Consider the following 14,287-nt stretch of genomic DNA (forward strand, 5'->3'; position numbering starts at 1 on the left):
TTTGTTGCCTTTCTTGTAGCTTTGGGTACTACAATATTCATCTTTACCTTTTCCTTTACTTCCTCATAGGTACCATACCTCAGCTCAATAGCATGTCTGGGCAATGTAAGAAATGCATCAATTTGCTATTTTGTGATGTCAAAATCAATCTCGTAACCCATTAGTGACAAAGATTGAGTCCTTGGTTCCACAACATTCACATAATAGTAATTGGTGTCAACTTCAAAACATATATCATTTTTGTATTTCTCTACTAGCTGGGGTGGAATCCTATATTTGTTATGCATTTTCTCTTGAAATTTTCCGAAGTAATCATCCATGATATCATTGAAATTATCACCTAACTTCTGAATGAAGTCATTAATCTGATGGGTGATAGGTTAATGTAGCTCCCAAACAACTTTACCGACTGATGGAAAGAATTTTTCAAAGTAGAAAAACATGCATACCAGTAGTGATCCAAACTTTAGAGTATTAGCTGAGTTTTTCTTCTTCGGCTTCTTGATGGTGTTCAGATTTTTAAATAGGTTCTTTAGCAACACCTCACATAGGTCAATTTTCATTCCCTTTTTCACAATTTTGTATGCCAAGTCTACTACTGCATAGGGAGCATTGTTTTCCCTTGTCGATTGGAAGAAATAGTAGCCCATTACTCTAATGGCAAATTTTAGTTCTTCATCAATGACATTATTCAGTTTCAATCCTCTGCAATTAGATTCCACTCTGGTTAAACTGATCAATTCCTTCTGTGATATCATCTTCTGGGCTCAGGAATGATCATAGATAGGGTAACCGGTAATCAGATTAATGATTTCCTTTGTAATCTTAAATGGTTGTTCTTCTAGCCACATGAAACCATTGTAAACTCTGCTCAGAACAAACTTGACCCATTGGGGTTTGAACACACGAGGATAGGTTAGGGCTTCAGTTAATGCCTTGATCTTGATGTGCTCATACTTGTTGTTCAATATACCATCGGTACATAGCTCATCATAGGTGTCTCTGATTTCAACATGACCGAGTTCTTCAACATGACATTTGGTGAAGATCTCACATCTTCAACTAACAACACTCTGTCAGGGATGAGTGAAAAGGCAGTTTTGTCATCCAGTTCAGAAGCGACTTTGGGAGTCAAAGAGTATTTCAGTGAGGGCTTGTCTACATTCTTGACAACTATGGGATCTTGGATATTGGGTGCCATTGTATATTTCAAATAAAAACTAGCAAAGAGTCCTTAGGGTTTTAGGATTTCAAACAACAAATGCTTTATACTTAGCAGATAATGGAAATTAGATAAGATCAATAAACCAGCTTAACAATGTGTTGAGATTTGATGTAAATACCTTAAATTTCCTTTGTAGGAGGTTTGATCGCCTTTGAATCACGTGCTCTGCTTTCTCAAAAACTTGGTAAGTGTAAATGACTGTGAAAATGCTTTTAAGTACACAAAATACCTTATTGAGCTTTGTGCAGATTAGGTCAAAACATTAAATGCACTCGGTTCCTCTTTAACCGATTTACTCTCCTTTTTTGTTTTAACCAAGTAACCAAACTTCCTTCATTTACCGACTTGATAGGCTTCCTGTATTCATTGACTTGACAGGTTTCCTGTAAAGTGCTTCAAAAGACTTTGATAGAATTTCAAACTTACTAATACATCTTAATTATGCAGATTTTGATTTAAGTACATAATAGAATAGGAACTGTTAAGATTTTAACCTTCAAAGAATGTAGTCCCTTCATACCTTTACCGATTAATTTGGAATAGGTGCACCTAACTCAGTAGGTAAGGTGCTTTCTTCATTTGACACAATTTCCTTCTTTTTCCAAATCATCTTTAATTTTTCTTTTATTTCTTCAATGTCTTTTCTAGGTTGATCTCTGCAATCTCCAGCTAAGTGTCCAACTTTGTGACAATGAAAACATGCCATACCAGGATTTCTCCATGATCTTTGGTTGTACATCCCAAACCTTATAAAATAGTTGGCACTTATATGTCCATATCTTCCACAACATTCACACTATATCCTTGTATTGTAATCCCATGGTACTGCAGAATACTATTGGTAAGGATCTCTATGAGTTCGGTAACCTCTAGCATTTGCTCGGTGTGCATAACACATATAGTTCTTTTTCTTAAACCAGCACTTCTCGGTACTATGTCCATATCTATTGCAGTTTTTACAAAACCCTTTAAATTTTGCCTTCTGATAATTGTTAATAGACTTTGTCCTACATTGATTAGATGTGTGACCATATTTATTGCAATTGTAACAATAACCATTGGACTTAGTGGCATTTGGTTGCTTACCTTTTCTGATTTGGCATATGTTAGCAATGTGACCTTGATTTCCATAGTAGTTGCAAATAGGCTTCTTTCTTTTGATGTTATTCTTGTTTCTAGCTTGCTTTGATGATTCTCCTCTCTCGGTAGTATGAATTCCTTTCTCGGTAGAGTCTTTTCCTTTGTAACCGAGTCCTGCATCTTTGTTGGGTCTTCTTGTATTCAGTTGCTCATCCAACATCTTTGTTGCTTCATAGCTCTTCTTTAGTGTTTCTTTGGATTTCTTTTCTGTTTCAAGTTCATCGATCAACCTTGATACTTCAAGTTTCAATGCTTGATTCTCATCATTCTTCAGAATTGCTTCATGATGTGCATAACCTAGTTGATTTGATAGGTTTTGTTGAATTCCAGTCAACCTTATGATTTCATCATTCTTATCAAATACTAAAACTTCAAGTTGTTGTTTCTCTCTTTCTAGATCTCTTACTTTATCCTCAGTTGTTCTCAATGCATCTAGATTTTTAGTCATCTGTGTGCTGAAATGTTCATGTTTTCTTTTCATTGCTTTCAGTTGATCAGCCAGTGCTTTGTTCTTTTCTTTCAATACTCCAATAATTTCTTCAGTCTCTTCAGATATACTGTTCTCAGATGATGTCTCAATTTATTCCACTAACTCTTGAGAGTCCTGTAAATCATCAAATAATCTTCTTCTCACATTCAGAGTTTTTTGCATTTGCCTTTGCATGTCTGCAATCACTTGATTAGCATGATCCAGCTCTTCTTGTAGATACACAATCCTCCAAGATTGTTTATAGCCTTCCATTGATAAGATCTTTCTCTTTAGGTAGTTAAACCCTTTTCCAAGATTTGGGCTCTGATACCAATTGTTAGGCCCAATATGGAAAGCTAATGTACTAAGAGGGGAGGGGTGAATCAGCACTTCAAAACATTTCTTCAACAATATCTTTACTGTTATGCATAAATTGAATAGTGTAGTAACATAATATAAAACTAAAACAAATAGATAACAATTATACATGATTCACTCCATAACACATATTTTGATTACGTAAAAACTCTTGGTTAGAGAGAAAATTGCGGTGGGGATGGTACCCACAACTTCACTACTGCAATAATAAAGAGTGCTCGGTAAGAACTACATGTTTAGCTATTTCTGATAGCTTACCCTGTTAGGAGTAACAAGATCTATTAGATCTACCTTGCTAAAGGATTTTACAACAATTCATCTAAATGTTGCACCTGGTTAGAGGCTTTACAATTTATAGACTTGATTAGAGTCTTTTACTCTGTTAAAGGTTTCTCTTACAACTTCACAATATTACAATAAAATCATTACAAATATCTGCAACTTTACATCTGGAATGTTATAGCAGATTCTATGTGCTCAGAATAGATTATCTTGCTTATAGCATACCTCGGTAACCCATATAGTAACTCAATAAACCCTTATGTTTACTCTGTTCTTCGACTGTTCTCTGAAAACCTTCTCGGTGACCTCTGTGTCTCTATAACAGTCTTCTTACACTCATGCACACACCTTTAACTCTTAACTCATGCTGTATAAATAGATCTCTTATGACGGTGATCCAATTCATTGCTTCGATCTTAGAAACAAAATTTATTGAATGAGTAACCATGCAAAATATTTCATTGGTTACATAACCTCAAAATCATACACAATCTTCAAGTGCAATTTCCAATGTGATAACGGCTAGATGTGCCTTGATCTTGTAACACATTTTCATATGCATGTTCAGGTTCAGTGAATCTGGTAACACGTTTCACTCAGTGTAAATCAACTCAGTGTGTTATCTTTGCTTCTTGGTAGACATGTAAAGATACTTGGTAGACAACTCGATGTATATTGCATTTTGTGACTGGTTTCTTTTGTTAACCGACTAGACTGTACATACCGACTGAATATTTCAGTAATAGATAGCCAACTAGAGTATATAATATAACTTTGACATAAAACTAATGGCAATCTGATAAGTAGTAACACTGCATTCCATAGATCAACACCACCAACATCTTGCATTCCAAGGTGCATTTTTTACATCTGAAAGTGTTCACCATGCTTTTATGTGTTTTTTTGTCAAGTGCCATTAATGGCTTGGTTGTTTCCTTTGGTCAAGCGGGTACAAAGATTAGATCTTCTTACAGGGTCTATTCAATCGCTTTCCACCTTTTCTTCCTCGAGCCGCAACCTTCTGCCATCCTTCCATGATTTGTGGGTTCTTCACAAAAGGTGACCTACTTGCTGACTATTACATCAATGAATACTTCACTGAACTGTGCATGATCACCACCTAGTTTCCACTTGTCATTCTTATCGACATCCAGCTATACTTGGTTTGCTATGTTGGTTTGACATTCTTAACCGACCAAGATTGACTACTAGTTCAACTCACCTTATTAGTTAAACCTAACTTCACCAGTGGACCTTCATACCTACATACCTCTTCTCTGTTGGTGGATCAACTTGGCCTTCCATCAAACATGCTGGTCCAACATCTTAGTTCATTTATCGGCACTATTTATATTTTATGTGTATTCTAGTTCACATCCTTCATTTCTTCTTTTGCTTTCTTTCTTGCTTTGCCTTATCGATGATCCTTCTTTACCAGTAGATGATGCATTTCATATGTACTGGTAACATACCTTTACTATCTGCTTGCACACTTCATCCTTCATACTGGTTGACATCAAAACTTACTTCACCCATATTGGTAGCCACTACCTACTCACCGGTGACCATGCCATACCGGTTGACATCAATGACAACATAATGCCAACAATCTCCCCCTTTGGCATTGATGTCAACTTACTACAAGACTTCACACTAGTAGATTTCTCCCCCCTTTGACACAATGACAAAGGGTTGGGAAATCCTTTTATCGAATCATTTCTCCACTGATTATATAGTGTATTTTCCCTTTTTGGCCACAATCCACTCAACCAACATATGGTTCAAGAGATATTATATTTTACAATGAACTCCCCCTGAATGATATATCTCATTCCAATCTTTAAGTGCATGAGGTAGGTGAGTGTCTTAAGTACTCAAAAGTGCTTACCATTAATGGTTTGGTGAATATGTTTGCCACTTGTTCTCCTAGAGGAATGTATTCCATCTTTACTTCCTATCCTTCAACCTTCTCTCTAAGAAAATGATACTTGATGTCTATATGCTTTGTCCTTGAATGAATTATTAGATTCTTTGATATGCTGATGGTACTTGAATTATCACACCAAATGGGAATAGGACCCGAGATGTCCACTTGTATGTCCTTCAGGGTTTTCTATATCAAAAGCACCTCAGAGAAGCATGTAGCAACAATAATGTACTTTTCTTCAGCAATTGATAGGGAGATTGAATCCTGCTTCCTACTATACCATTAGACCAACCGATCACCTAGGAAGAATGCACCACCACTTGTGCTCTTCCAATCATCAATGCAGCATGCCCAATCAACATCAATATATGCTTCCAAGATGAATTCCCCTTGTTTGGGGTACCACAACCCATAACTAAGTGTTCCTTGCAGGTACCTAAAAATTCTGCTAACGACATTCATATGTGATTGCTTAGGTGTTGCTTGAAATATAGCCACCATGCACACAACTTGTACTATATCCGGTCTAGAAGTGGTAAGATATAATAAGCTACCTATCATGGATCTATACAATGTCTAATCCACCATTGATGAATCATCATCATTCTTGCTTAATTTTCTTCCAGTCACCATGGAGGTACTCACCAGTTTGCAGTTCTCCATTTGAAGGTTTTTTAACATATCCTTTGCATACTTGGTTTGTGAGATAAATATTCCCTTATCTTGCTATGATATCTACAAACCAAGGAAGTATGTCAATTCTCTGAGCAGTGATATCTCAAATTTTGACTACATCTGATCAACAAATTCTTTGCAAAGGATGTCCTTGTTGCCTCCAAAAATAATATCATCCACATACACAACCACAATGATCATGTGGTTTCCATCTTTCTTGATATATAAATTGTTGTCAGCACTCCCATTTTTGAATCCTTTCTCCTTGAAGTATTGATCTAACCTTGAATACCATGCCCTAGAAGCCTGATTAAAACCATACAGGGCTTTCTTCAACTGACACACAAAGGTTTCATCATCATGTAACAGAAACCCTTCTGGTTGCTCCATGTACACTTCTTCCAAATTTCCATTGAGGAAGGTAGATTTTATATCCATTTGATATCCCTTATAACCCTTGTAGATAGGAAAAGAGAGAAACATTCTAATTGCTTCTAATCTAGCTACTGGTGTAAATGGTTCTTCAAAATCAATGCCCTCTACATGAGAGTAACCCTTGCACACAAGTCTAGCTTTATGCCTAACAATTTTTCCTTCTTCATTCATCTTATTCTAGTAGACCCATTTGGTGCCAATGATGTTCTTGTCTTCTGGTCTAGGGACTAATTCTGAAGTCTTGTTCTTCTTAATTTGCTACAACTCTTCTTCCATGGTATCCATCCATTTTTTTCTTTTGCTGGCCTCATTGAATGTTTTAGGTTCTACTTCAGTCATGAGGTAGAAGTTGACTTGTTCATCATTCCAAGCAAGTATTCTCCTAGTCTACACACCATCACTCTTATTACCTAGAATATGCTCTTCTGGGTGGTTCATCTATACATAGTAGTTAGGGGCCTTTTTAGATGCTTCTTCCAGTTCATTGTCTGACTGAGCTTCTTCACCTTCATCATCAAAATTATCATACTAGTTCTCTTGTGCTTATCTTCCTTTGTGCATATCCTCATCAATTCTTACATGCACACTCTAATAGTCTTTTGTTATAACATTTATAGGCCTTGTTATTAGTTGAGTAACCAAGGAAGATTTCTTCATCACTCCTGGAAGCAAAACTATCTAAACCATCAATATCCCTCTTGATAAAACACTTGCTTCCAAATACCTTGAAGTATTTGACTGATGGTTTCCGGTCATACCACAACTCATAAGGTGTCATTATGATATTTGTTCTTATTTGAACCCGTTTCAAGGTATATGCAGCAGTATGAACCACTTGCTTCCAAAATATGTCTCTAAAACGTGCCTCATTTAACATGGTTCTGGCCATCTCCTTCACTATCCTATTCTTCCTTTCTACCACACCATTTTATTTTGGTGTATTGCCTTCTAATTCCATGTCTTTCATAGTAATCTTCAAACTCATTTGATGTGGACTCTCCACCTTGGTTTGATCTTAAACATTTCATCTTGCACCCACTTTCCTTCTCTACCATCTTCTGGAAGATCTTGAATCTATCAAATGCTTGTGATTTATCTTGTAGGAAAGTGACCCATGTCATCCTTGAATAGTCATCAATGAAGAGCATAAAATATCTTTCATCGGCAAGAGCTCTTGTCCTAGTTGGCCCACACAAATCTGTATGTACAATTTCAAGTGGTCTTTAGGTGTTGTGTTCTTTTGTTCTGAAACTCACCTTAGTTTTCTTTCCTTTCACACATTCCTCACAAAATGTGCTTACTGGTTTGATGATGGGTGGAATATTTCTTACACACCCCTTTTTGCTTACTGCAACTAAGTTATCAAGATTTATGTGGCCTGTTCTTCTGTGCCACAATTAGCTTTCATCCACTTGTCCTAACATGCATTGGGATTCAAAACATTCTTTCAGATTATATACATTACCATTTGTCCTCTTGCCTTTGGCTATAGTCTGATTGGTACTCTCGTTCTTCATGTGGCAGCTGATAGAATCAAAGGTGAATTTATAACCTTTGTCACACATCTAACCCACACAACAAGTTGTTCTTTGGGCCTTCCACATCATACACATCATGTTTTTTCAGTTTTCCATCAATGTTTAGAGTACCTTTTCCCTTTATCTTGATTGATGAGTTGTCTCCAAATCTCACTGAACCACCATTCCAATCTTCAAACTTGATAAATTTATTTTTATCACCGGTCATGTGGTTGGAACAACCACTATCAACAACCCATAGATTTCTTCTTTCAACATGTAGGGCAGTCCGCACTATCAGACTTGATTCTGCTTTGTCCTTTTCTTTCTCAACCCATACCGGTTTAGTTTCCTACTTATCAGCTGCAATTTTATGCTCTATTTTAACTATCGGTTCCTGATTAGGATCTATCCTCTTCTGCTTGATTTCCCTGTTCTTATAAAAAATTTCTATATGTCCAAACTCTTGATAGTCATAAAATTTCACATTTTCATTAACGAATGAATCTCTAAAACTATTGTAGGACACCAGTTTACTCTTTCTACATTAAAAAATCCTATGACCAAATCCATTGCACTGATAATAGACAACATTCATATCCCATAGTGCATTAAATGGATTTCTACTTTCATAACTCATAGTGGGCTTATTGCTTAATCTACATTCATCTACCTATGTCCAAATTTGTTACACTGGTAACAATAACCATGAAAGTTTGGAACATACTGGTTAGGTTGCCTTGGTCATGCAAATGTCTGCCTCATTGGGGGTCTTCCTTTCATGCTACTAACTCTGGTAAATCCTTCATGATCAACTCTTGCATTTATCCTTAGATCTGCATATTGGTACATTGAGTGTGGCCTCTGGTTCATTGATTATGTGTTTCAGTTTGTGTGATGATTTCTAACAGCGTCTGCATAAGACTTCTTACTGGTAGCCTTGCTTACTGTGAATGTCTTCTTCTCTTCACCTTCACTTGAAGAAGTGAACTATATCTCCTTATTAGATGTGTCTTTTTTATTTGAACTTTGTCCTTCTTCAAATCCTAAGCCACTGGTATCTTTAGATTTCTTTTGTTTGCTCAACATCTTGTTTAAGGCTTAGATCTGGAAGCAAAAATAGTGAATCTTGGCTTCTTCTAACTTAGATGTGAGAGATCTAAGTACCTTCTTGACAATAATCTCATCATCAATTTATTCTCCAAGTCCACTGATGGTGTTCATAGTTTCATCTATTCTGTGAGGGTAGTCTGCAATCTTTTCTTCATCTTTCATCTTTATGCCCTCAAGCTAAACTCTTAGAGATTTCAACTTGGCTTCTTTGACTTTGGCATCTACTTCAAATAACCTCTGCAGTTTATCCCAAGTCTCCTTGGTAGATGCACAATGCATGAACTTGACAAAAGCATTATCAGACAACCTGCTTAAGATAGCATGTTTAGCCTTTGCATTATTCTCATACTTCTTTGCATCCATATCAGTGGGAGGAATACTAGGGACAATATACCCATTCTTGTCAGACATCCACATATCAAATCCAAGTGATGAAATATATGTCTCCATTCTTCTACTCCAGAAGGTATAGTTAGATCCATCAAACATGGACCAGAATCTACCCAAGATTTAGTCAATCGGGAACCTATGCTCTGATACCAATTGTTGAACAAAAAGTACCACTAAGAGGGGGGGGAATCAGTGGTTCCTAAAATTTTTCTTTTTAAACCAAGCTTTGAGTACCGGTTAATGACCTAAACACTAAACAATCAAACCAGTAATAAAAGAGTGGATATCAAAAGAGGAAAACACACAAAAGCATAACCCACAACACAAGATGTACGAGGAAAACCCAATATGGAAAAAACCTTAGTGAGAAATGTTGCTAGAGTCTACTGCTCCAATCCAGCCTCACAATGAAATAATGGATTACAATGATTTAGGGAACCAACCCAAGGAGCACCAACCCCTGAACCAAGCTCCAACTTAGTGTTGTATAATGCAATACAATTTTGATACAGTTAAAGAACCTGGTTGCAAATGAGTTCTGCAACACTTGATTAATGGATATTTGTTGGTTAACAAACTCCTCTTCTTTACTGGTTCTCACACTGCCAGTTATCAGATTACTCTTTCTGATCACTCACTGGTTACTCCCAACCTCTCTACTTTTTCCCTTAGCCTCACACCACACTGTGTCACTCTTGGATGCCTTCTTGACCAATGAAACCTCACTGGTTAGCTTGACTGTTAGAAATGCAACAATTTACTTGTTACTTTGTCTCTACTGGTTCGCCTACTAACTTACACTGCAAATTTTTTAGAATAAACTCTAAAGCAGAAATTTTTTCCCCTTTGTCAGCCTCTATTCTCTCTCACACTTTGTATCAAGCATCAATCAATTCCAGTCTCGAGCCCACATATTTATCTTTTAGGGTTCCTGCCAAAATAACATTCAAATGGTGTTGTGTTAGGTTTTTCCTTCACTAACTTGACCCATATTAGATTTGATCCGATCTAATTTTCAGGAGAGATGATATGCATGTCATAGATCAGCACCACCAACACCTTGCAGTCCAATGTGCATTTTCTATATTTGGAAGTCTATACCATGCTCTTCTGTATTTCTTTGTCAAACATAATTAATGGCTCTATTGTTTCCTTTGGTCAAGCGGATACAAAGATCAGATCTTCTTGTAGGGTTTTTTCAATCACTTGTGACCTTGTCTTCCTTGAGTCGCAACCTTCTGCCATCCTTCCATTATTTGTGGGCTCTTCACAAAAGATGAACTACTTGGTGACTGTTACATTGATGAACACTTCACCAACTTGTGCATGATCTCCACCTATGCTTGGTTTTCTATGTCGATCTAAAATTCTTCACTGACCAAGATTGACTACCGATTCAACTCACCTTACTGGTAAAACATAATTTTACTGACGGGCCTTCATACTTGCATACCTCTTCTTTGTTAGTGGATCACCTTGGCCATCCATCAAACATGGTGGTCCAACATCTCAGTCCATTTACTGGCAGTATTAAACTTCTCTATGTATTCCCATTCATATCCTTCAGTTCTTATTTTGCTTGCTTGTTTTCTTTGCCTTACTAACGATATTGCTTTATTAGTAGATGATGCATTTCATATGTACCAGTAACATACCTTTACTGTCGGCTTGCATGTTTCATCCTTCATATCGGTTGACATTAAAACTTACTTCACCCATATCGATAGCCACTACCTACTCACTAGTGACCATGCCATACCATTTGACATCAATGACAACATAATGCCAATAATGCCAACAATCAATTCCTCCAATTTGTCTACAAAATCAAATGTTTACATGTACACCACTCTCTGATAATTGATACACAACCTCGACACGTAAATTACATGACAACATCACCTATTTATACAATTCATCAACCTTGATAACAAGGTTGGATAAACCCTCAACTCACAATTAAAAAATTACATCACACGATACAAAGATCAACCATTGGACCAATATAATGATATACATGACATAATATAGACTTAAATCAAATGTCCAAACATGCAACGCCACCAAAAATCATGCCAAGATCAACCGCAACACGCTACACCACCAGGAATACCACATAACATGAAGAACATTACTGGATCAACAAAATCAACAATAAATCGCACAACTATCAATGCGGATCACTAAAATAAATAGGATACAATTAGGAAACACAAACAAGCATGTTAGAATCATCAGCAATAGCTACACCAAAATCACTTATCAAATCTTCTTGAGTCAACATCTGAACATCAAGAACACTCAAACAACAACAACTATCATGACAAAAAGATAACTTGTGGAAAACCAAATCACAAACCATCTAAAATGAAGATACACAAGACCATCTCAAATAATCTCCCAAAGACGTAGCTCATGATCTGATCACACTGAAATATACTAGAGGAAATACCGAAATCTACAAAGCACTAATCAGAAAAACAAAATGCAAAACCGGATCATATGCTATTATCAATTAAGCTTGTTGGATCACCAAAACCAATACAAAAGAATATAGTGATACTAGAAATACTCCATACACCAAACCATTATCTAATAAACCAATATGCAATCACCAGAGCAAGAATATGTTGACATCAATGACAACAACATATCCTAGCTTCAGCAATGTCCAACATTCTCCCCCTTTGGCATTGATGGCAACATATGAATGTGAACAACATTCAATGCAAATAAAGAAAATAACTCCAGCAAACTCCCTCTAAGATCAAGCAGATAAAACAAATTTTCACATGCTTATTGTAGACACCTAAAATTGTCCAGTCTAATTAAATAAATATTTTATTTATTTAATTATCTAAGCCTAATTCTTCTATTAATTAAATAAATCTTTATTTATTTAATTGATTCATTTATCCTCTTCTAGCCTTATTTCTCATTTAAATAAATACATTTATTTATTTAAATTATCCCTTTCCTAAATTAAATAAATATTTTATTTATTTAATTATCCTACTTCTTCTATTAATTAAATAAATATTTATTTATTTAATCAATTCATTAGCTTTTTCTACACATGACACATGTCATTCATCTCTTAATTCATACACTACCTACCTCTTTCATTATTTTGGTATTTTTTTTACCTACCCTCTAATCTTAGCCGACCTCTCTTTTTACACCTCGTAATCTTATCCCTCCATTTCATATTGTGTCTTCTATATAAGGAGATGCTTCCTTCATTATCAAACCCTAATCATTCTATGCATTCTAATGATTCATCCTAATCAATCACCCTAATGACCTAATCTTGAAGACTTGGCTACACTACGATCCTACTTGCAACCACATTCCGTTCTTTGTTGAGCTCTTGTGCATATAAAATCTGAGAGCAAATATATCAAGCAAGATCAATGGAGATAGGAAGAATGGAGATCAAAACCCTATTGGGCATGTGATGGTATAATCTTTGTGATTTCATTTGATTTGCATTGTCTTAGGTAATCTTCATATGTTATGGTGGATCTTTGTTGATTGTTAGGCTAGGGTTTGGTGGTTGAACTCATTTAGCCTTTCAATATTATTATTATTATTGTTATCCATTTTCAACATAAACATTTTGGCACGCGTGGTGGGACTCTTGTCCCTTTGCATTTAACCTTTTTGTTGTAGATTTTGCGTTTTTGAAGTTGCAGATCGGACATTTTTCGATGACATTTTAGGTATTTCCGTGTCTGTGAGTGGTCGGATCGCGTCTCTAAGTTTCAGGAGCGTCTGCGGAGGCGGGAATCGCGTCTGTGTTTTCAACAAATTTTGTTTTGCAGGTCTCAGACAGGGGCGTCTGTGTTACATAATCGTGTCTGCGTCATTTCTGATCGGGTCTGTGTCCGAGAAGGGCGTCTGTGTGTTTTTGGCCGCGTTTGTGCATCACAGAACCGCGTCTGTGTCATACAGACACGTCTGTGTCATACAGACGCGTCTGTGTCTGGTATAACAGTGTGTGTTTTTACTGTTTCGGAATTTCAAACTTTCTTTGATTCGATTTTCGGATTTCGCACCTAGGGTTTCAGATCTGGTTTATTTTTGGACTAACCCTTGCAGATTTAGCTAACTAAGTTTGTGCAACTTGTTTTGGGAAGCAAAAAAATGTTTTGGTTGAAGGCCCCTCTTTCACAAAGTCTTTTGGGTTTCTAAAATTAACCTAACTTGTGTGCTTGGAGGAAGGGGTGATCATTTGAAACAACCCAAACTACTAACAAATTTTGTTGCAGGTCCTTGGCTAGGGTTTTTGAGATTTTGTTGTGTGCCTTGTTTTCATAGATTAACAAACACTTCCATTGGTGCACTAAAATTGAATCATTGTCTTTTGTGTCTTGAGCAATAGGCTCTTTTTGTTTAATCTTTAGAGGGCTTGTCTTCCCGTGTGGTCATTAGGACTACTAGTGAGAAGAGAACGACCCAAGTGGTAGCGAGGAAAACCCACCTCATCCAAACCACTATAATCAAATGTATTCATGGTGAAAACTATGAATAACGTGTGCTGATTAGTTCATACTGACACTATGTCTCCCCATAAACCCGTTTGATCAAATTTATTTGATCATTTGTAGGGCGTAACCCCTATCGGCTGGGAGCCTTCTATATTTACAGAGCTGAAAGTGCCACATGTATGGCCACATGAGCGAATGCCCTTACTAGCACCTTTTTGTTTTAGAAGCCCAAATCCTTCTAGTTGT

This window comes from Cryptomeria japonica, chromosome 2, assembly GCF_030272615.1.
Source record: "Cryptomeria japonica chromosome 2, Sugi_1.0, whole genome shotgun sequence".
Classification (NCBI taxonomy): Eukaryota; Viridiplantae; Streptophyta; class Pinopsida; order Cupressales; family Cupressaceae; genus Cryptomeria; species Cryptomeria japonica.